A 22962-nucleotide genomic window follows, 5' to 3' on the forward strand; every position below is an offset into this window, starting at 1 on the left:
GGTCATAGCTTTTCTTCCAAGGAGCAAGCATCTTTCATGGCTGCAGTCACCATCTGCAGTGATTTTGGAGCCCAAGAAAACAAAATCTCTCACTGTTTCCTTTGTCTCCCCATCTATTTGCTAAGAAGTGATGGGACTGGATGCCATGATCTTAGCTTTTAGAATGTTGAGTTTTAAGCCAACTTTTTCACTCCCCTCTTTCACTTTCATCAAGAGGCTCTCTAGTTCCTCTTCACTTTCTGCCATAAGGGTGGTGTCATCTGCATATTTGAGGTTATTGATATTTCTTCCGGCAATCTTGATTCCAGCTTGTGCTTCATCCACCCTGGCATTTCACATGATGTTACTCTGCATATAAGTTAAATAAGCAGGGTGACAATATACAGCCTTGACATACTCGTTTCCCAATTTGGATCTAATCTGTTGTTCCATTTCTGGTTCTAACTGTTGCTTCTTGACCTGCATACAGATTTTTCAGGAGGCAGGTAAGGTGGTCTGGTATTTCTATCTCTTTTAAGAATTTCCCACACTTTGTTGTGATCTACACAGTCAAAGGCTTTGGTGTAATCAGCAAAGCATAAGTTGATTATCTGCATATCTAAGGTTATTGACATTTCTCCTGGCAATCTTGATTCCAGCTTCTGATTCATCCAGCCTTTCTTCGTATGGAATGATAAAGCTGTCCCTCCCACTTTTTGCTCTGGCTGCCTTGGGACTTGGAGCCTAATTTTTATGTGTGTAGCTGTATGAGTCCGTAAAGCCCGTGTATTTACATTTTTGTCATCTTTCCCTCTTTCCTTTCTCTTTTTCTTTCATGAAATTGTTTTAGTCCTACTCTCATCAATTACTCTGAGAAAGAGATGGAGGGACATCAATAATGATTAAAACGTAGAACAGTGTTCAGCAATTTTCAAAGTAAAGATTGTTTCACCTCAGCATGACTATTGGCCAATTTCTAATGACAACACTATAAATCATAGTCATTGGTTATTGAATTTATATATATATATATATATATATATATGTATATATATATACATATATATATATATATATACATACGTATATATATATACGTATATATATATATATATACATACACTTTAAAACACAGAAAACAAATTCAAAAATACTTTTGTGATTTGATTTGTTTCAGGAATTTGTCAATTCTACTTCTTAAAGACAGATTAGACCCTTTTGAAAGAACTGATGTTGGAAAGAGATCCATGGTTTGGTGAAAGAGTTTCTGAAAGAAACAATGGAGAGAAAACATATGAAACCATTCTAGAAACAGTTTCAGTCAGTCTAGAGGTGTTTATTGTAGCTGCTTATCTATAATCCAGAAAGATGAACTTGTGCATCCAGCAGATCTGGTAGTTCTTCCCTTCTGCCATCTTTTGGAAAGTTTGATGTTTACCATCCCATGATCCTGGACATGACCAAACACTTCCTTCTCCAAGTGCAGTGTCTATGAAGCACAACTTAGGAGTTGCTCAGACAATCTGTGTGTTGCCCAAATGGGGTGAGAATGGTTGTGCCTTGGGCAGTCTCTCCTGTGACTGCCCGGTCCTGCGCTCCTTTTCCCGTAACCACCGCTTCTGCGCAGGTCAGAGCACAGCCTCCTTGGCAGGAAGATGTGCTGCCAGGCCTCCCGGGGGTGGGGATGTTATCCTTGTCACAGCTGGAAAAGAGCAAGTTGAGGTTGGATCACAAAGTGTTATTGTAAGTCACCAAGTTCGTGTGTAAGAAATGAGAGAATTGCAGAATCTCCACTGAGTGACTAAGACAAGCACAGAACCCGAGTGCAGAGTGCATCTCATAAGAAACTGATAACCAGATCTGCCCACACCCACGTAATTAAAATAAAATCACCTCTTCCCCGCTTCCCAATCTCATATTAGTACAATCCCAGCCTCAATCAAAATGAAGTCAATGATATACATGTATAAATTCTGGCTTTGCAGCTTTGACTATCTTTTCCCAGATGATGAGAATTGCTGGAAATAACAGCAATTTCTCAACTAGAAATACACTAAGTAAATACAAAATGTCACTCCCCCACTATTTCTTCCCTAATATAGAGGCAAAGACTGAAATCAAATGAAGAAAAATAAATATGATGCTTATTTCTAATCTGTGGGGTGCAGTTTTAATAATTTCAGTAGATTTCTATATAGCCTACCCATTTTTTTTTCTCTTTCATTAACCTAATGAAATTTCCAAGTGAAACACACACTATTCTGTGAACAATGGATATGATAAGGGCTGGAACAAATTATTCTTTCTGTCCATATCTTTGAGTCTTATTTACCTATTTCTGTGAAACTAGAATGAATGAAATAGGATAAAATAGATATCTCTGACATTTATGAAATAAACCCTTCTACAACAAACCATTTATAATACTCATAGACTAGGTCACAAACTGATCCATCCTCTTTATTGTCTCACAACTTTGGATCAAACAATGAAACTGAGTTTGCTGAGTCAGCTGTGAGAAGTGCTTCAAGGTCAGTCTCCTGCTGTTGTCATGGCTGAGCTCAAACCCGGATGGCAGTTAGTCACCATCAGTTAACTATGCTCCTTCCATATGTGTGATCCAGCCAGTGGTTCTGGCTCAGGGTAGCTGAGGAACTGACCCTTGAGTGGAGTCAAGACTTATTAGTTTCCAACCTTGACGAGGCCACCTCAGAGGTGACGGGCAGATCCTGAGGCCAAAAGAGACATCAAGTAACAGAACAAAGTCCTCCAGGGCTTGTGAAGAGAAAAGTAGTGCTGATCATAAGACAAAAGGCTGGGCTGGCTAAATGTAGCAAGAGGATGCATGATTCAAAGTTTGATAAATCAAGATGAAGGAATATAAAGCAAGGTGAGCAAAAATGTTCTCAGAAGCAAAACCTCAAGTAACAAGAAGGCTGCCGCTGCTCCATCTGGGAGGGCTGTCTGCCATAGACCCGCGGCAGCACGTGGGAAGATTCCCGCTTTGAGAGCCGCCAATATCTGAAAGGGCTAAGAGAGTTTAAAGCCCTCCTTGTGAGCCTCTCTGGTGGCCTGCTGGTGGCCTGTGGGTTCTGAGTGACCCCTAGAGGCCCAGTCCCTTCCAGCAGCACCCCTGTTACGTCTTCCTTCCTGCTCTAACCAGTGGAGAGGCCAGCTCAGGGCAATGCCGGTCTCAAGATGGCTTGTTCTGCTTCTGACTTAAGAGAAAGCCCTGTAAATACCACTGGTGCTGGGCTGTTGCTGAGCCTTTCTTGGCAAAAATCCTTGTGCTAGAAATGGTTCATCAAGTCTTATCACAGGATCTGTCTCAATGTTTTAACATATGTATACCTATGGCTGAATCATGTTGATGTTTGGCAGAAAATAACAAAATTCTATAAAGCAATTATTCCTCAAGTAAAAAATTAAAAACATACATAGCAACAAAAAACCTTAAAAAACAGAAAACAACTTATTGGGAAACACTGTTATGCAATGCCCTGCTTCAGATAAGGGATCATCCCAAAGAAATAAAAGTGCAAAGCATTAGTCACTCAGTCATGTCCAACTCTTTGGGACTCTATGGACTGTAGCCCACCAGGCTCCTCTGTCCATGGAATTTTCCAGGCAAGAATACAGGAGTGGTTTGCCATTCCATTCTCCAGGGGATCTTCCCTACTTAGGAATCGAACCTGGGTCTCCCGCACTGCAGACAGATTCTTTACCGCCTGAGCCACCAGGGAAGTCCCTTTAGAATCCAATCCCAAGTAATAAATCTTCAGTAGAATCTAGAAACCTGTTGCCCGGTTTCAGGTCCACATCTTATTGGCTCAGTCATTCTGTCTAAAGGTTTTTGTTTGCTCCATTTTCAGCATCTGCTTTGATTTGCCTGAGTTAACACTGATTTCTGTCTTTGATTGTTTTCAGTAATATTACTGAAAAGGCTTAAAGCACTTTAGTATGCCCAGTTCCTAAGATAATATTATAAAGCACAGTTATGCTGTTACAGGGTTACTTATTCCCGATGGCTTTTGTCCCAGGGATATGGACTTAAAGGCTTTCTCCCTCCAATGGTGGCAGAGGGGTGCAGCTCTGTGTCAGACAGAAACAAGTATTTCCAGAGCACCATCCTTTTAGGTAAGAATCACCTGGTTCATTCCTTTCTGGGCAACAAAATGTTGATGGCAACACACTGAGTCTGTCAGGTGGGGTTCTTAATTTAGAACTTTTCAGAATTAAGATTTGACAGTGGGATCTTCCCTGGTGGCTCAGTGGTAAAGAATCCACTTGCCAGTGCAGGAGACATAGGTTCAATCCCTGATCTGGGAAGATCCCCCATGCTGCTGAGCAGCTAAGCCCGTGGGCCACAATGACTGAGCCTGCGCTCCAGAGCCTGGCTGCTGCAATTCCTGAAGACCCTGCACCCTAGAGCCCATGCTCTGCAACAAGAGACGTCACCTCAATGAGAAGGCATAACACTGCGACTAGAGAAAGCCCACTCAGCAAGGACAACCCAGCATAGCCCCAAATAATTACATTTTTAAAATTATTAAAAAAAAAAAAAGATTTGATAGTATGAGTGAACTCAGGCACTGAAGTTTTAACTGTATTTTTTTTCCTTTATGTATAGGTACTCTTTTTGTGCCCAGTGTAGACTAGTTGTGGATGATACAATTATGAAATGTGGTTTCTGACCTCAGGGAACTCACAAGCTACTAGTGGAGAAAGTCTCAGATAAAAGCACAGGATGATAAGTATTTTGATGAATTTGCCTACGATGGCATTGGACTCTGAGGAAGCGGTTCTGACACACTTCCTGGAGGAGCTGAATCTTGAAATAAGCATTCACCTGATGGATTTAAGGTAGTGGATTCCATAAAGAAGGGCAAGGAATCAAAAGGAACAAATCAGGAGGGCTGGTTGAGGGGGACAACATCAAAGAAGCTTGGTGACGCTGCAGGAGCTGATGATGCTGCCTTTTGTCAGTATTTGAGAGGCTCTAAAGTATTTGAAGCAAAGGAGTGACATGCTCTGATCTGCGGGCTTTAAAAAAATTTTTTTTTAAGAAAAAATAATGTGGCAGCAGAGATATAGATGGGTTCAGAGATGTGGAAGGGAGACAGAGACCAGTCTAAAGATCAGTGCAATCTCCAGAAAGATGCTGGGGAGGACCAAGATCAGGCCAAAGCAGGGAAACAAGCTGGAAGGGAGGCTTCGGAGAGATTTAAAAAGGTTTCATGTAGACATGAGTCAGCAAGACTGAAGGCTAACTCTCAGACTTTGTGGATGAATTATGATATAACTCATAGTAGTGGCAGATCATCTTTTTAAATTTCAGCTTTATTGAGTTATAATTGACATATAAAATTATAAGATATTTAATGTGTACATTGTGATTTGAATCATGTATACATAGTGCAAGGGCTCCCCTCATCTAGTTAATGCACACACCCAAAACTTCTTTTTTTGTGTGAGAACATGGTACAGTGATATCCACCAGATATCCTCAGACCTTATTCATCTTATAGCTCAAGTCTTACCAGCCTCTCTCTATTTCTTGCAAACTCCTGGCTCCCGCAACCACTTTTATGCTGTCTGTTTCTATGAGTTTGACTTTATTTATTTTGAGTTTGACTTTTTAAAAAATCCACATACAGGTGATATCATGCAGCATTTGCTTTTTCCTGTCTGGATTATTTTACTTAGCATAATCTGCTGTGGAATTAGTACTTTCAAATTGTGGTGCTGGAGAAGACTCTTGAGAGTCTCTAGGACTGCAAGGAGATCAAACCTGTTAGTCCTAAAGGAAATCAACCCTGAATGTTCATTGGAAGGACTGATACTTTGGCCACTTGATGCAAAGAGCCGACTCATTGGAAAAGAACCTGTGCTGGGAAAGATTGAAAGCAAAAGGAGTAGGGGGCAGCAGATGGCTGGATGGCATCACTGACTCAATGGACATGAATCTGAGCAAACCCTGGGAAACAGTGAAGGACAGGGGAACCTGGTGTGCTGCAGTCCACGGGGTTGCAAAGAGATGGACATGACTTAGTGACTGAACAACAACAACGAATGCCCTCAAGTGCTCTTTTCACTCAAAAATATACTGTTATATTATTTTCATATCAATCAATATGCACCCTGAAGTCATTTAAAATGCCTGCACCGTTCTTTGGGTACATGTATACCATAATTAATCCAATCATTTCTACTTGGAGGTCATTTAGCTTCATAGCTTTTACTAAACAAAGTGTCAGGTTTGGAACTTGATTTTACTCACTTACCAGCTCAGAAGTAAACCTGTTGCTGTGTTGTGGATGCTGGCAGAAGACACAAGATACCTGAATCAGAGACAAGAGACTTTATCACCTATATCCACCAGAGACAGCAGGAGCATCAGCGTGCCACTTGTTCCGTTGGCCCCAGGAATGCTAAGAAAAGCAGTAATTCCATGGGCCCAGATGGATGCTATGAATGCAGTAGGTTGGCTTTGCAGCTGAGGAATATCGGGTTTGGGGAATCTACTTCTGCTGTGTAAGCAGTAGGCAAGCCCTCTCTGCCCCAGGAGGAGACATTACCTTATCCTTCAAGGTCACTTGGTGCTTTAAGCACCATTCTGAGAAAGGGACTGGGTAAAGAAATAGGATGCTGCATTCTTGGCATATCCAACAAGGTGTGTAGGAACATAAGAGAACCATGAAGCTCTATCTCTGAACAATAACTGTTCTTTCCTATACACTTGAAAATATCTTTAGGAGGAAATTCCCTGAAGCAAAGTGGTTATAACTGGGTGCTTTCACTGCTGAAGGCCCCAGGCTAAATCCTTCATTGGAGAACTAAGATCCCACAAGCCATATGGCCAAAAAGAAAAAAAAAAAAATCTTTAGGATAAATTCAAAGGACTGGAGTTACCCAACCAAAGAGTTTACACTGCTGTAGACCTTCTGTACCTGTTACTAGATGACTTTCTAGAAACTTCCTTTGGCAGGTTTGCTTTCTCAGTTATGTTCTAGAAAATGACTATTGTTGTTCCTTTGCTGGTTCGGGAGTGACATTTCTCATGTGATCTCGCAGGCCCATGGTGGTGGTCTCTGCTTTTCTGGGGATATGTCTTATTTGAGCCAACAGGGTATTTTAGCAGAGCCATTTCCTGGTTGGTGGCAGGCTGAAAACAGATCGCTTGCTCCAGGTTGGTGGGGACAGGAATGCTACGATAAGCAACAGCATGGCCTCCCCACCCACCCTCCCCGCCTACAGCAGGTCATGTCTCTTCCTTTTCTGGAGGCCCAGGTCCTTGTTTTCTCATTTGATCTCACACTACAGGCAGGTGGTATGTTGTGTCTGTGTGCTTGTAGGTGAATTTTAATGATATTTCAAGGCATCCTGGAAAAACAAAATACTTCTTTGGATTGCTTTTGTCAAATAATAAAATTATTTGACATAAGTCTCATTGAAACCAGATGTGGAAATATGCAATTCTTACTTTTTTACTATCCTTCCCTGGGGGCTCTTGGCTTATGCCAATCTGAATTTTGATGTTGAAAGCCTCAGGGCTCTCTTTTTTCCAGGTGTGTTGTCTTTTACATATAGGAAAACTCCGGGAGAGGACCCTTGAGCAGTAGCTAACACTGTTAAAAGCAAGACTGAACCATCAGAGATTTAAATCAGGAGGGGAGATTGGTTCTTGGATCAAGTCCTCTCCTGCACTAGGACTTGTGCAGGCATCCTGATAGTGGCAGGAAGCAGTGGTTCAGGGCTTGGGAAACTCTTTTTTTAAAAAAATAGATTTATTCATTTATTCATGGCTGTGCTGAGTCTTCTTTGCTATGTGAGGGCTTTCTCGAGTTGCAACAAGTAGGGGCTGTTTTTGGTTGAGGCGCAGGGGCTTCTTACTGCAGTGGCTCCTCTTGTGGAGCACGGGTGCTAGGGCATGTGGGCCTCAGTAGCTGTGGCCCATGGACTCAGTGACTGTGGGACACGGGCTTAGTTTCCCTGTGGCATGTGGGATCCTAGTTCCCGGGCCAGGGATTGAAACTGTGTCCCCGGCATTGGCAGTCCAATACTTTACCACTGGACCACCAGAGAAGTCCCTGAAACTCTGCTTTTATCACAGACTTTTCCTATGACTTTGGTGTATTCACTTCTTTTGGGTTTCCTCTTCTGTTAAACAATGCCCTGATGGTTCAGCAGGAAAAAATCCACCTGCAGTGCATGAGACATGGGTTCAATGCCTAGGTCAGGAAGATCCCCTGGAAGAGGAAATGGCAAACCCCTCCAGTATTCTTGCCTGGAAAATCCCACAGACAGAGGATTCTGGTGGGCTACATTCGATGGGGTCACAAAGAGTCGGATACGACTGAGCACTCACATCCTTCTGTTAAATGAGAATGCAAATCTCTGACGCTGACCTCAGTTAGAGAACCACCTGGAGAGCCCTGGCTTTTACTTGCATGTGTGAGACCCAGACACATCTACAAGTAGATCCCCAGGCACATTTTATATTCCACGGAAGCCTCTCTCCTTTACCCACACCCCTTACCCCAATCAGTGGCTCTCCATTTTTTTGCACACACATCCTGGTGTTGGGAGCACATTCTTTGAAATACGCATTGGCCAGATGTGAGATCTGCGTGATGTGGATAAGCTGGGTGCTCTGCAGGGGGAGACCCTGAGGGCTGTGCCCTCCAGGTGGTTTAATTTTGCTGCCTACCAGGGGAGCACATCCTTTTCTACTGGGATGTTTGAAGGAAAAGTCCGTATACCTAAAGAGCCATGTTTGAAGACGACTGGCCCTAATTTTCTTCCGATTTTGTGACGTCTGTGAGGAGTGTCCTGCAGGCAGGAAGATTCAGTCATTGTCATGGTCTCAGTGTTCATGTCTCCCAGCCCCCCAGTACCCATACGTGAAAGCCCCAACTCCCAATGTGACTGGATTTGGAAACGGGGCCTGAGAGGAGGTGACAAAGGTTAAATGAGTTCAAACAGCAGGGCCCTAATCTGACAAGGTTGGTGCCTTCATAAGAAGAAGAGGATATACCAGTTTTTTCTCTCTCCCACGTGAAGCCACGGCAGAAAGGCATCTGTCACAAAGTTCTCAGCAGGACTCTAAACTGCTGGACCTTGATCTTGGACTTCTAGCATTCAGAACTGTGAGAAAAGACATTTCCGTTGTTGAAGCCACACAGGCTGTGGTATTTTGTTATGGCAGCTGGAGCAGATAGACAAGGCTGTGTAAGCACTTCAGAAGCAGCCGCCATGACTGGGCAGGAGGGAATCCAGTCACCTTCCAAGACTGGCATTTCAGTCTGACTGGTTTCAAACCAGTCTTCTCAGATCTCTTCTTGGGAGAGCACAAATGCTAGGAGAACCCAAAAAAAAAGAAAAGAAAAAGAAAGCTGAAGATGTGGGCTTGGATTTTTTATTCTTGGCTGTGCTGAGGTATTTTTCCATCTTTCTATGAAATGTGTGCAGATCCCAACAATCCAAATGCTCATCACATTTTATAGGCAGCACTTGCTGCCTTGAGATCTCTACATTAAAGTTTTCTGAAAGCAGATAAATTATATTTACCATGAATCCATGCACCTGGCATGACTATTTGTGGCCAGTAAAAAGATGAGTTGCAAGATGAATAAATCCACAAATGAATGAACCAGTAGTAAATGGAATGTTTCTGTTGTCCAGTTGCTCAGTCATGTCTGACTCTTTGTGACCTCATGGACTGTACCAAACCAGGCTTACCTTTCCTTCGCTATCTCCCAGAGTCTGCTCAAACTCACATCTGTTGAGTCTGTGATGTCATCCTGCCATCTCATCCTGTCACTTCCTTCTCCTCTTGCCCTCAATCTTTTCCAGCATCAGGGTCTTTTCCAATGACTCTTGACTATAACATCTGGTCAGTTTTCCAGATCATTCCATGTTTCTTCTATGCTTGCAATAATCTTCTTCACCTTCTTCAAGGTTTTCTATATGTTTCTTTTCAAATAACCTAAAGAAGCTGACCGGGATACTTTTATTGAGTTCCAGTCTGTAAAGGAGTGAAAATTTAGAAGTAGCAACTCATGGATCATCCTTCTTAAATATAAAGTTTGTTCCTCTGGATATTTATACATAGATGGCTTCCTTGGGCTCCATGCCAAAGTTGAGATGTTCAGATCATTTAAATCTGTGTTCACAGGATTAAAAGAAGTCAAGTTCCCATTAGTTCTAAGCTCAAGAAGATGCTTCTTCTGTCTGTAAATATCAGAATACCCAACTCACAGGGTAGTGAACCAATAGTTGTATTTTCCTTTCTCTATATGTTACAGAGTCTAAGGTGGGATGTCCAGGGCTGATATCCTAATTCAATGATCTTTTAGCTCTGTAGCTTTTTTAAAAAATGTTTTCCAGATGGTTTCAGCCCCTCCAGGCATAACATCTGCTTTCCAGTCAGCGAGAAGTTGGAAGAGCACATCTTTGCCTCTTTATTTTGGATCCTGTAATCCAGCCCAGGGAGTGGTGCTTTCACCTCCTTGGCCAGAACTCCAGTGTATGGCTCCCCTTAGATGCCAGGATGAGAGGCAGGCAAGGAAGGACTTGGTAGAGGGAGTGTGTTGACTGAACCAACCTCCCCTGTATTCTACACCATCTCGAGGAAGAAGAGGGAGCTTTCCGAGAATCCCAGACAAGACTGAGAGATAGGGAAACAGGAGTGGCTTCTGAGTGTCATCAACCAAAGCTTCTGGGCATTCCCTTCTCAGCCTTAAATAAACTCCATGGAGGCCCAAGTCTGTGTCACCTTGTTCCAGTCTAAATAGCCAATCCAGGATGAGGCCTCCTTCCCAATGCAGGCCAATTGTCTGAAGGTCAGGTTTGAACAGTTCATTGGTGGGGGTGAGGAGTTATGCAATGAATTGATGGCTATTTTCAGAGATGGAAGGTCATGTTGAATCAGGAAGCCAGGAGGTCTACCTAACCTTGAAGGGTTGAATGGGAATGGCAAGCAGACTCTTCTAAGATTTCCTCCAGTCAGCCCCCATCATCCCCCTGAGATGGTTTTAGGGACCTTGAAGAACAGAGCTCTGGGCTTAGCACCACAAAACAAGCTCACATCCTAGCTCTGGCCAAAGACTTTGGGCAAATTATTCCTTAGACCTCTGTTACCTCCCCTGTGAAGTAAGTTATATCCTAGAAATAACAATGGATAGGAATGGCATAATCACACTCTGACAAGCCTAAAGCTTTGTGGGCAGAGAAAATGTTCTGATTTTTAGAACAGTACACTCCTCACCAGCCATGTCCTCTTTGAGGAATGGTTGGGGAGAGATACGTGTGTGTACAGAGCAGGCATCTGCTGGAACCAAGAGCCAGGTCTCATTGTTTGTAACATATGTGAATAGAGAAGGCAAAACCTCATGTGTCCTGGCTCACTGGAGCTCACACAGAACCCAAAGGGTTAAAGCAATTTTCCAAGGAGCTACACACAAAAGTCTCTAAGAGTCTGTCCAGTAAGATAGTCAGTCGACCACACTATATTCAATGAGGTCATGGTCCCACGTGCATCCTCTTCTCCTTGGGAGAAGGTATATAAAATATAAATAAATGATCAGGTTACAGAATGAACTCTGAATGACCAATTTTGGTTCAAGTAAAGGCCTTCTCCTGCCTCACCATTCTCCGACGATAAATCTTTCAGCAGCAGGTTGATCCCTCTCAGAAACAGACCGTCTAGCAATGTTTCCACCTCCTGCCCCTGTTAGGATGGAGTGAGTGCGAGGTGGGGGCCTGGACCCACACACAACCTGCCACAGACTCATGCCTGGAACAGCTTTCCTCTTTCAAGGGCTGACTGGTTGATACTCTGGCTGCTGCTGGGAGTGAGAGAAAAGAGAACAGGTTACAACATCACTGGTAACAGCAATTGCAAGAACCATCTGCAGAAGGGAGCCATGGATCTGACTTCCAGGGGATGAAGCTCTGAGGCTGGAGGGACCAGGCCAAGCTCCACTATCAGAAAGACTGGCAATGTCCTTGCTAAGGCTTCCATCCTCTTAGTTTTCCCTGGGGGTAGATGATTTAAAGGTTGTCCTGAGTCTTTGCAAATCCATAACACAAGGTGAATGTGTTCATTTCTCCCAGGTCCATCTGTGCCCACAGGAAAAGGAATATGAGGGAAGGAGGGCATCAGTGTTCTCAAGGGATGCTGTAGTGACAAGATGCTCAGGGTTGAAGGGGAGGGCAGAGGAGGACCCAAATTTTTGAAAGTGCTACTCTGACCAGACATAGAAGCCGCTCCTCCCAATGGGGATGCTGTTTTTGGTCAAAAACTAGGAAAAAGTTTTTTTCCTTTGTCTTGTCTCTCTGGATCCCTTGGTGTATGCCTTTCCCTCCAAGTTACATAGGGCCAGGTCATGGTAAAGTGACTGGTGCATCTCGACAAAGTGCCACTGACTCCCTCATTTGTGCAAGACTTCAGGGTTGGCTGATGCACTTCTGTGATACAGAGGCTGCCTCTGTGGCCTAATGAGCTGGCCACTTAAGCTTAAAACCTCAGCCATCCCGAGACTCAATTTCTTTCATGTCCCTGCCCCTGTCCCGCCATCCTTGGCTTGCTGGTCTGCACTCCTTTGCATTATTGACAAGGTCCTGGATGGCCCCTACTGTGTCTTTGTATGAATTACCAAAGGCTCCCAGCTCTTGGCAGACTAACTAGAAAGTATCCCTCTTCAGACTGAGGCAGTTGAGCCAGGGCACGCGGCGGGCACACGGCATGCAGACTGGTCCTCAGCCCCCAGGTGCATCCCTCCACTGCATGCGGATGCATGCCGTGACTCTGATTGGCAGCAACACCTTTCTGTTTGCCTCCAGCCAGAGTGTCACAGAGGGGGTGGCCACGGGGCAAGCCAGGCTGCGCTCACTCTCCAGGCTCCTTTGACTCCGGCCTCAGGGGACTGCCGGATACTGGCATGAACAGGGACAGCTCAGCTCTTGCCACAGAGATTTTCATCTCGTTTTATTCACTTAACAAATACTCAATGAACATCTTCTAAGAGCCAGACATGTGTAAGGTGCTGTGGGCATCAGGGAGACACCAGAACAAATGTGGTCCCTGTGCTCATGGACCTCAGAGTCTAGGTGGGTGACTCGCAATGTAATCTTACCATGCACCCATGCAGAGGAATTTATGGCTGCAGTGCTGAGAGGAGCAAGGAGTGAGACTCGGGTTGGGGTGTTCGCAGTGAGACCAGAAGGATACGACTAAACCAAGGTCCAGAGGAGGAGCCGTCCAATCTGGAAAAAAGAAAATTATATATATCAAGACTGTGAGGCAGGGTAGATACCCTCCAGGAACCAACAGGAGAGGGTGTGGAAGGAACAAAGCTAGAGAAGGAGAGGTCATGAGATGAGGGTGTTGAAATGCACATGAGACAGACATGGCCGGCAGGTAGAGGCTTTCCAGCCACAGTCTTCATGTAGAGGCAAGGACTGAAAGGCTTTAAGCAGGAAAATGAGGTGGCTCAGTTTGGGATTTATGAAGATGGTACGACAGACATCTCTTATTGCTGGAAGCCATGCTCCCTGCCTGGTTTGGCCCCGTGATAAACACCTGCCTCTTGACTGGTGGTGCACACCTCTCCTTTAATGCCCCTCACAACGCCACGCATTTTCCATTATGGTCCTTCACCCCTGTCTCCACCAAATACTAAACTCCACATCTGCATGGGCACCTTCTTGACTTGATTTCCCCCTCGGCACTTCCCATGTTCAACCTGTAAACATTCTTCCCTTTTTTCCTCTTGTAAGAAGTGTGGTTCCAGTCACACCATCTTGTAACCATATGCCAACTCCTTACCAAGATGCAAATCTGGCTGCCACAAACCTGTGGACCTGATCTATTGTACCTGTTAATCTAAAGACCAGGAATACTGTTGCAGACCCTTTACCTTACACATAAACATGTGTTTGTGTTTTCTCCAAGTGCTCCCTACTTAGCAGACCACAGAAGGTCAGAGTACGGTGGGCTGATGAGCTGCGTGGAGTGTGCGTCATCAATGGACCCTCCTGGATTCGCAGTAGCCATGTGGTCCCCTCGGGGGCCAGGCTGCATCTGGTGAAACCTCATTTCAGCATAGGTGTTGGTGACATGGTCGAGTCCTGTAGGGAGAGATTCAGTTGCTCCTTCTCTTGGTGGCCTGTCTACACTGCTTCATGCGGGGAAAGGTAGGGGAATTTCTGTCCAGCCACTTAGAGACAGAAGGAAAAATAAATTCCAGCATCTGGAACCTTCAATCAAGTCACACTTTTCTCTATCCCTTGGTATAAATGAAAAGTTAGAGACAGAAATATACTTTAAGAAAGGATCAGGTTTGCTTCCTAGAGATCTTTTGGCAAAAAGGGCTATTGAAAGTGTAGTGTAGTTGGTCAAGGGAAAAATCCTCCAATCAGACTTCTGGGTTCAAATTCCAACCTTATCATTTCCTAGGTATGTGTCTTAGTCTGCTGGGGCAGCCTTATCAAAATAGTATCGACCTGATAGTAATGTATGGTAAATAGCAACAATGTATTTCTCACAGTTCTGAGATCAGAGTGTCAGTGTGGACAGGTTTGGTGAAGGTCTTCTTCCTGGCTTTTAGGTGACTGCCTTCTCTTTGTGTCCTCACGAGAGAGATAGAGAGAGAGAGAGAGAGAGAGAGAGAGAGAGAGAGAACATGTGCTGTCATGTCTGTTCTTACAAGGGCACAAATTCCATCATAAGGGCCTTACCCTCATGACCTCATATAACCCTAACTGCCTACCAAAGACCCTATCTCCAAACAGCATCACATTGGGGTTAAGGCTTTAACATGTGAATTTTAGGGGGGCACAAACATTCAGTCTGTGATATTCTGTCCCAGCCCTTCAAAATAGCCACTTTCACCTGCAAAATACATTGTTTCCACCTCGATAGCCCCCTTAACTTTTTCCAGTGTCAACTTCAAAGTCTTATATCCAAAGTCTCATCTAAATGTCAGTTAAACCAGATACAGGTGAGATGCCAGGCTTGATTCATATTGACACAAAATTCTGCCGTGTGAACCTGTGAAACCAGACAAATTCTGTGCATCCACAATACAAGATGGGACAGAAAAAGCTAGACATTCCCATTTTAAAAGGAAGAAATTAGAATGAAGAAAGGGATGACAGGTCCCAAACAAGTTCAAATCCCAGCAAGGCCAATCCATCAGATCTTAAAGCTCAAGAATAATCCTCTTTGGTTTGGTGCTTCACTCCCCAGCCCACTGGAGAAGCAGCATCTACGTGGGTCAGGAGGGTAACCGCATTCATGCGGCAGTCTGTGAGGGCATGGGTGGGTAGCCATCCTGATCTTTGAAACTGACACAGAGCCAGCCTTTCTCCCCACAGGACAATATGGTGTGACATTGTACGTATTGAAATTAAGAAACCTCACTGGGCTCACCTGCAATGGAGCAAGTCATGCTACCTGCCTTAGAAGCACATTTGCAAACAGAAATAAAGAATTGGGATTGGCGTACACACACTGTTGATACCATGTATACAAGACATAACTAATGAGGACTTACTGTGTAGCTTAGGGAACACAACGCAATGCTCTGTGATGACCTAAATGGAAAGGAAATCCAAAAAAGAGGGGAGTTTTATATATGTGGACTTTCCAGGTGGCTCAGTGGTAAAGAATCTACCTACCAGTGGAGGAGACAGGAGACCCGGGTTTGATCCCTGGGTCAGGAAGATCCCTGGGAGAAGGAAATGGCAACCCACTCCAGCATCCTTGCCTGGAAAATCAGGTGGACAGAGGAGCCCGGAGGGCTGCAGTCCATTGGGTTGCAGAGTCTAACTTGATTGAGCGTGCACACACACACACACACACACACACACACACACACGTATGTATGTATGTATAGCTGATTCATTTTGCTGTACAACAGAAACTAACACAGTATTGTAAAGCAACTCTACCCCAATACAAATTTCTTTTAGAGGAAAAAAATACATATTCCAGGCCCCTGCAAAAAGCACCAGAGCAGCTCCAATTGGGCAAGAGGCCCAGGGATCTGCATTTTTAACTAGAGCTTCAGATCCTTCTGATGTACCCTGGATGCTGAGAATCACTGCCACCAGGGAACTCAGCACATTGAGTCACACTGAGTCATTATTTCCCTCCCTTTGTTTCATTAAATTTATTTGTATGCGCTTTAATGTTATTACCCATTTGAGTTTCTGTTAGCATTTTATCCCTGGTGAGTTCCTCTGGTTGTATATCTTTTTCCTTCAGGGTGGGGTTCAGGGCAGTTTTCTGCTTTGGTTGGTGCTTGTGGTCCAAGACTTCCTCCCCCCCTCCAGCTTGTTTACTGCTACTGACCGCATCATCCCCTCGCTACCCTCAATCATAACAGACAGTCCTGCCCACTCCCTCCTGATTTATCCTGTATTGTGTTACCTTCTTACCCTCCCCCACCTCGCCCCCCCCCCCCCCCGCCCCGACCCCGCTTTTTGGCAATTTAAGGAGCTGTTTTTATTGTTTCTAGAGCCAGCACATCTGTCATATATTTCCCTCAAACTTAAAAACACTGGAAAATCACTGGTTACTTAGCACAAAGTGACGCCTGCGCTAGATAACCGTATCATCTGTTACTGGTTGTCCTGTGCTACACAGTAGGTCCTCATTAGTTACCTATCTTATATATAGCAGTGTATATATGTCAATCCCAGTCTCTCATTTGTGTAGACTAAGCTTTCTCCACAAACACGAAAAATTAAACTGTGATTATAATTGAGGAAACGGCGTAACACGAAGGGTGTTAAGGGCGGACGGTGAATAGATTAGAAAGAATTGGTCTGCTGCTATTGGAATTATAGTGATAATGAAAGTCTTACTATTTAGAAATAGAAATCAAGTTGATTTAACCTAAACAAATGAAGGATTTGCTGGAAAAAGTCAGAGAGCTCCCAGAAACATCAAACTCAGAGCACATGCAGGAACCAAGTGGCCTGGGCAGCCGAGCCTCCTGCAGAAAGTGGGTAGGGCAGGACCCTGGTCGGGGGCTGGGTGGTGTCCCTGCAACTGGCCACTTCCAGATTCAGAGCCTCAAGCAGGGGTTCTGATTGACTGAGTTCTATCCTGTGTCCCGTGTCCACTCCTCCCTTCCCCCAGCAGGGAGGGACCCTCCCTTAGAACCTCCATACTGGAAGGTGAGCCTTCCTCCTCTCCCCCATGGTTCCTCCAAAATACTAAGATGATTTGGATGTTATGTAGCTTTATGGTTCCTCCAAAATACTAAGATGATTTGGATGTTATGTAGCTTTATGACAAAAGTTCACTCCAAATATGATTCATATTCCCCTATTTCCACTGCAACAGTCCATCAGTTATTGAGGACATCTGTTTTTTTCAGGCACTGGTCTAGAGGCTCCAGTTGTAGAATCTCTAGTCCTTACCACAACCCTCTAAAGTATCTAGCAAGATGTACTTTTTCCCAGGTGGTGCAGTGGGAAAGACTCTGCCTGCCAATGCAGGAGACGCCAGAGAGGCGGGTTCAATCCCTAGGTTCCGGAAGATCCCCTGGAATAGGAAATGGCAACCCACTCAGTATTCTTGCCTGGAAAATTCCACCAGGCAGAGGAGCCTGGCAGGCTGCAGTCCATGAGCTCACAAACAGTTGGACATGACTGAGCATGCTTGCACTTCATACAGTTGAAAAAACCCAGCCTTGAAGATGCTAAGTAACTTTCTTATGGCCAGACAGGTGATAAAGGATGAACCTAGAATGGTCTGCCGCCAGAACTGGTGGCCTGTCCACTCCAATACCCTGCTGCCTCTATGTACTATTTTCACCTGAATTTTTTCTTTGTATCCCAAGTTGGTTATGCAAATCGAACTTGTTCTGTCTGAGCTATTATGTCCTCATTTGACTAATAAACGGTATTAGCAAGGTTCCTTCCATCTGTGTCATTCTATGTTTCTATAACTGTATTCTGAGGCTGCCATTTTGAAATGGCCCTGAGTGTTGAACTGAAGAACCGATTAGGATGAATTTGGTGAAACCAGTATCAAGTGCGACACCATTTTCTTTGGCCTTATGTAGCCATCCCTGGACGATTGTCCCCTCCCAAATCAGATCCCTGGAATCTGGCTGGAAATTAACCACAGGCCTGAATCCTTGTGGAAGTGGCTACTGAACATACAATCTCTGCCATAGGGCTGGAGATATGCTAATCACCTTTTATTCTTCGAATGAATATGTCTCAGCAGAGAATCAAAAGGGCTTTTTCAAAGGAGAAAGTGTATTTATTCACATCACTTTTATGTGGACAAAGTGAGGGGGGTTCTTACTTAAGTAACCACTCCCGATGCTATCTCAGGCCTATGTGGTTTTATCTAGATACTAAAGCTCCTTGGCCACTGTTCAGAGCCACACTCCCATTTGAAATTACAACTAGCATCAGGGCATTAAAAGGCATCCACTTTGGGTGTGTTCCTCCTTCATGAGGGATTGTTTGTGATTCATTCAATTGTGCTGTAAATGGACATTTATATAGCACCTGCTTGGGGCTAGGAATTGTATCTGCATTGAGCTCTTACTTACAAAACAGACAAATTCCTCAGCAAGGGGTGTGGAGGTGTGAGTGAGAGCAGGTAGACATTAAAACATAATGAAGATGCGTGCTTGCTAAGTCACTTCAGCTGTGTCTGATGCTTTGCAACCCTATGGACCGTAGCCTGCCAGGCTCCTCTGTCAATGGGGATTCTCCAGGCAACAATACTGGAGTGGGTTGCCATGCCCTCCTCCAGGGAATCTTCCCTAACCCAGGGGTTGAACCCATGTCTCTTGTGTCTCCTGCATTGGCAGACAGGTTCTTTACCACTGGAGCCACCAGGGAAGCCCAGGCTGATATAAATGTCATGTCTTGAATGCCTAGAGAGTATATTAGAGGAGCACAGAGAAGAGAATCACTAGATGTTTGGGGGTAAATTAAAAAAAAAAAAAATCATAGAAGTTGCATTTGAGTGTAGTTGTAATAAAAACAACTTAACCCTGAACATTAAGTGAGAGGTTATTTGTAGGCTGAAGGACAAAAGTCTGCAAGTTTTAGAACATATAAAGTACAGGATGACTGTGAATTATATAGGAGGGGAGTAATAACAGAATAAAAGGAGAATTTTAAAAGGAGCTAAAAGAGGCCATGATATGAATAGTCATATATGTACTGCAAAGGGGCTTGAATTTATGTTAACAGAAAACCATTGAATGTTTTCACCCAGAGAGGGGTATGATTAGATTGTATTTGTGTTTTATTGGAGTGTAATTGCTTTACAATGTTGTATTAGTTTTTGCCATACGATGGACTGAATAATCACTTATGCCATTGTTCAGTCACTCAGTCACGTCTGACTCTTTGAGACCCCATGGACTGCAGCATGCCAGGCTTCTCTGCCTTCACCATCTTCCAGAGCTTGCTCAGACTCATGTCTATTAAGCTGGTGTTGCCACCCAACCATCTGGTCCTCTGTCATCCCCTTCTCCTCCAGCCTTCAATCTTTCCCAGCATCAGGTTCTTTTCCAGTGAGTCTGTTCTTAGCATCAGGTGGCCAAAGTATTGGAGCTTCAGCTTCAGCATCAGTCCTTCCAATGAATATTCGGGACTGATTTTGTTTAGGATCGACTGGTTTGATCTCCTTGCAGTCCAAGGGACTCTCAAGAGTCTTCCCCTATAGCACAGTTCAAAAGCATCAGTTCTTTGGCACTCAGCCTTCTTTATGGTCCAACTCTCACATCCGTACATGACTACTGGAAAAATCATAGCTTTGACTATATCGACCTTTGTTGGCAAAGTAATGTCTCTGTTTTTTAATATGCTATCTAAGTTTATCATAGCTTTTCTTCCAAGGAGCAAGCATCTTTTAATTTCATGGCTATACGTATACATATGTCCACTCTCTTGAACCTCTCTCCTCCCCCACCCCACTGCTGATTGTATTTTAAAAGACCACTCTGTTGACAGAATGAATTAGAACAAGACAGGGATTAGGAGACTTTACAAGTCAGATTACAGGTATGATTTTACCATTTTGGTGAGGGCTTATGGAAGAATGAGAAGACTCATTGTCTTTCATAGTTTCTCTTAAAGTATAACAGCCAAAAGGATCTGATAAGAAAATGTGTAGCATTTTCAGTAGGAAATAATTGTGCTTATTTTCTTCTACTGGTCTGCAATCTTAAAAAAAAAAAAAAGACAGTAAGTCAGTATAGTATATCTTGACTTTTTAGAACATAAATTTTATATAACATGTGTCAAATTTTATCCTCTGACCCATAAAATGGAATCCTCGGTTAGGGATAATTAATAAGATGTGAAAGAATGCTATTTGTTAATTGAAACTTTCACACTAGCTGTTCACCCCCTGGAAGTACTTATTTCCCATTCATTGCTATACTTAAGGACCACTTTCAAACATCTATCATGTGTCATTGAACGAGATGGGAAGATGTGGACTGCTTTAAGACATGTCAAAATGAGTAAGAGTTTTAGTAAGCTGTTCTATTTCTAATAGAAGCCAGTGAAAAAAACAATGAGCTAGTCTCCAGTGTTAAGATGGGAAAATATGAAAACCATCCCAGCTTACTCCACTCATCACCATGGTTTCATCATCTATTACACAGTAAAACAAACATAGCCACTGACTATAACCCTTAATGAGCATATGTGACTCTGATAATATTTATCGGGTTTATTTGTTTGAGGCTAACTGAAATGAAAAGAAAACAGTGCAGCATTGGGTCATTAGTCTCTTCTGACGTGTGCTGTAGCTCTAAGGAAAACATTAGTAACCTATTTTTAGCAAGTACCTTCATCCACTGAAATGATAATGGCCCACGGAATAATCCTTGGGATGGAAAACAGAAATTCCCAGAATTAAACGTTCTTGCTCATCTGTTCTATGGTCACAGGAAATCTATCAGCACCGTCATTTCTCATCAACATTGAGAAGTGTTTTACATCAGACCATTATGCAATCTTCCCCAACTAGACTGCCTTTCACCTTCATCTATACTAAGCCAAGGTCCTCCCAGCCAAAAGAAATGAAAAGCACCACCTCCTCCAGGAAGACTTTCTTTCTTTGGTAAGCATTATCACTTGTACTTTACATTATTTTCACTTACATAATCTGTTTATTCTATGTTCTTTCCCTAACTCAAAAATGTTATTAAAAAAACTTATACAGAAATAATAGGAAAGAGACATTATTCTAGACACCACAGGTGTGTATGTGGGGGGTGGCAGACAGATGAAGAAGTTTCTTTCCTGCAGGGCTACAGACCCAGCAGGAGGGATAAGGCAGAGAAATAGGATCAAAAAGTAGCCTTCTGTGTTGTTTCAGTTCAGTGTCTAAGAAGGAGGTAGCCCCCTGCCACCAAACCCTGGTACTCACTGGTTGACAAGATTGTGTGAACATGGTGTGGTGGCTACAGTCCAGGCTCATGGGGTGGAAGGAGAGGAGGCCTGGGAGGGGTTTGGAAACTATCCAGAGGCATCGGTGATTCAAAGCAGGGCCTTCTGAATAAATCAAACAGATATGAATTAAACAGGGGACGTTCTCTCCGCACGATTTTGACAAGTTACATAATCACTTTGAAACATAGAAGAAGTTATAACTAAATGAGATACTGTGAAAAGACTTATTATATTACCCAGGCTATAAGTTCTCAATAAAGGGCATTTATTATCCTCATTGCTATAATTTTATGCTCCTCAGAGAGTGTGTTCCCCTTATTCTTCACCCAATGAAGAATCATAGTAATAAATTATGAAATGTCTCCCAAGACAAATGCCGTATATGGAACAGGAGTGGGGGATTCAGAAGAAACGAAACTCTATGATTTGTGAGGAAGAGATCAGAGAAGACTTCGTGGAAGAGAGGCCATTTCAGTTGGTTTGTAAGGGTCAGGTATAATTTGAGGAAGCAGAGATTCAGGAGACAGATTATCCAACTGTGAACCCAGTGACAAATGGAGAACATTTCTGCACCTCTTCCTTGGGACTCCAATATGAATTCCAGGCATTTGTTGGATATTCCACCGGAAATGGTAAGCTTCTTAGAGCAGGAACAATGATTTTACATTTTATTTACTTATCCCCGCAGAGAAGCCAATAAAAATAGAATGAAAACTTTTGTTGATCACCTGGGCTTATGTGGAAACCATTCTTATAACTGAAAGCTTAATCATACACTTAAAAAACAGAAAAGGAAGCTTGGTGAAATCTGGGGTGGATCCAAGGAGCGGGATGCAGCCCTGTTTTTCTAGATGGTTTAATTTGTGTGAGCTCCATCTCTACTCCCTAAAGAGCCTGGTATGTGTAATAGAATCATGGTGCTTTGGGTTTGTTCATTTTTTTGTAATTTCTCATTCATTGGTAAATTATTTTATTTGTAAAATTTCCAACATGTTTTCAGCTATGCAAAGAGGCAACCATGTGAAGTTGTTTAGTTTGAACATGAGCAGAAGTATTAAAATCCCAAGAGCACCATGGATCACATGGTTGGGCTTAGAGTAAGGGAGAGTCCCAGGGAAGGGAAGGGGGACTTACTGCCTCGTTACCCTTTCCCCTGAGAAGATTCTCCTTTTAGGGTTACCATGTTTAGGGGTTCATTTTGCTAAAAGAAGTTGTGCTTTCCTTGAGGGGATCTTTTGTAGAAGGGAATAAGCTACTAAGATAATAATATCACAAAAAGGTGTTTGAACAAAACCAATTTTATTTGTATAGCACCCCATTTTTCAGATTCCATATGTAAGCAACATGATATTTGTCTTTCTTTGTCTAACATACTTCATTCAGATGGACTCTCTAGGTCCATCCACGTTGTTGCAAATGGACCTAGCAGCAATAAGTTTGTTCTTTTTTATGACTGTATAATATTCCATTATATATATATATATATATATATATATATATATATATATAATGTACAGCATCTTCTTTATT

At 43.3% G+C, this 22962-nt stretch overlaps 1 long non-coding RNA gene across 1 annotated transcript; it reads left to right on the forward strand.

Annotated features, from left to right (window-relative positions):
• Positions 1-9731: 9731 nt before the first annotated feature.
• On the forward strand, positions 9732-22341 carry LOC110143175 (uncharacterized). Its single transcript, XR_002315524.2, has 3 exons — positions 9732-10065; positions 20928-21100; positions 21734-22341. It is a non-coding gene; the product is annotated as an uncharacterized lncRNA (long non-coding RNA).
• Positions 22342-22962: the final 621 nt, after the last annotated feature.

The sequence above is a fragment of the Odocoileus virginianus genome, chromosome 1 (assembly GCF_023699985.2).
Source record: "Odocoileus virginianus isolate 20LAN1187 ecotype Illinois chromosome 1, Ovbor_1.2, whole genome shotgun sequence".
Taxonomy (NCBI): domain Eukaryota; kingdom Metazoa; phylum Chordata; class Mammalia; order Artiodactyla; family Cervidae; genus Odocoileus; species Odocoileus virginianus.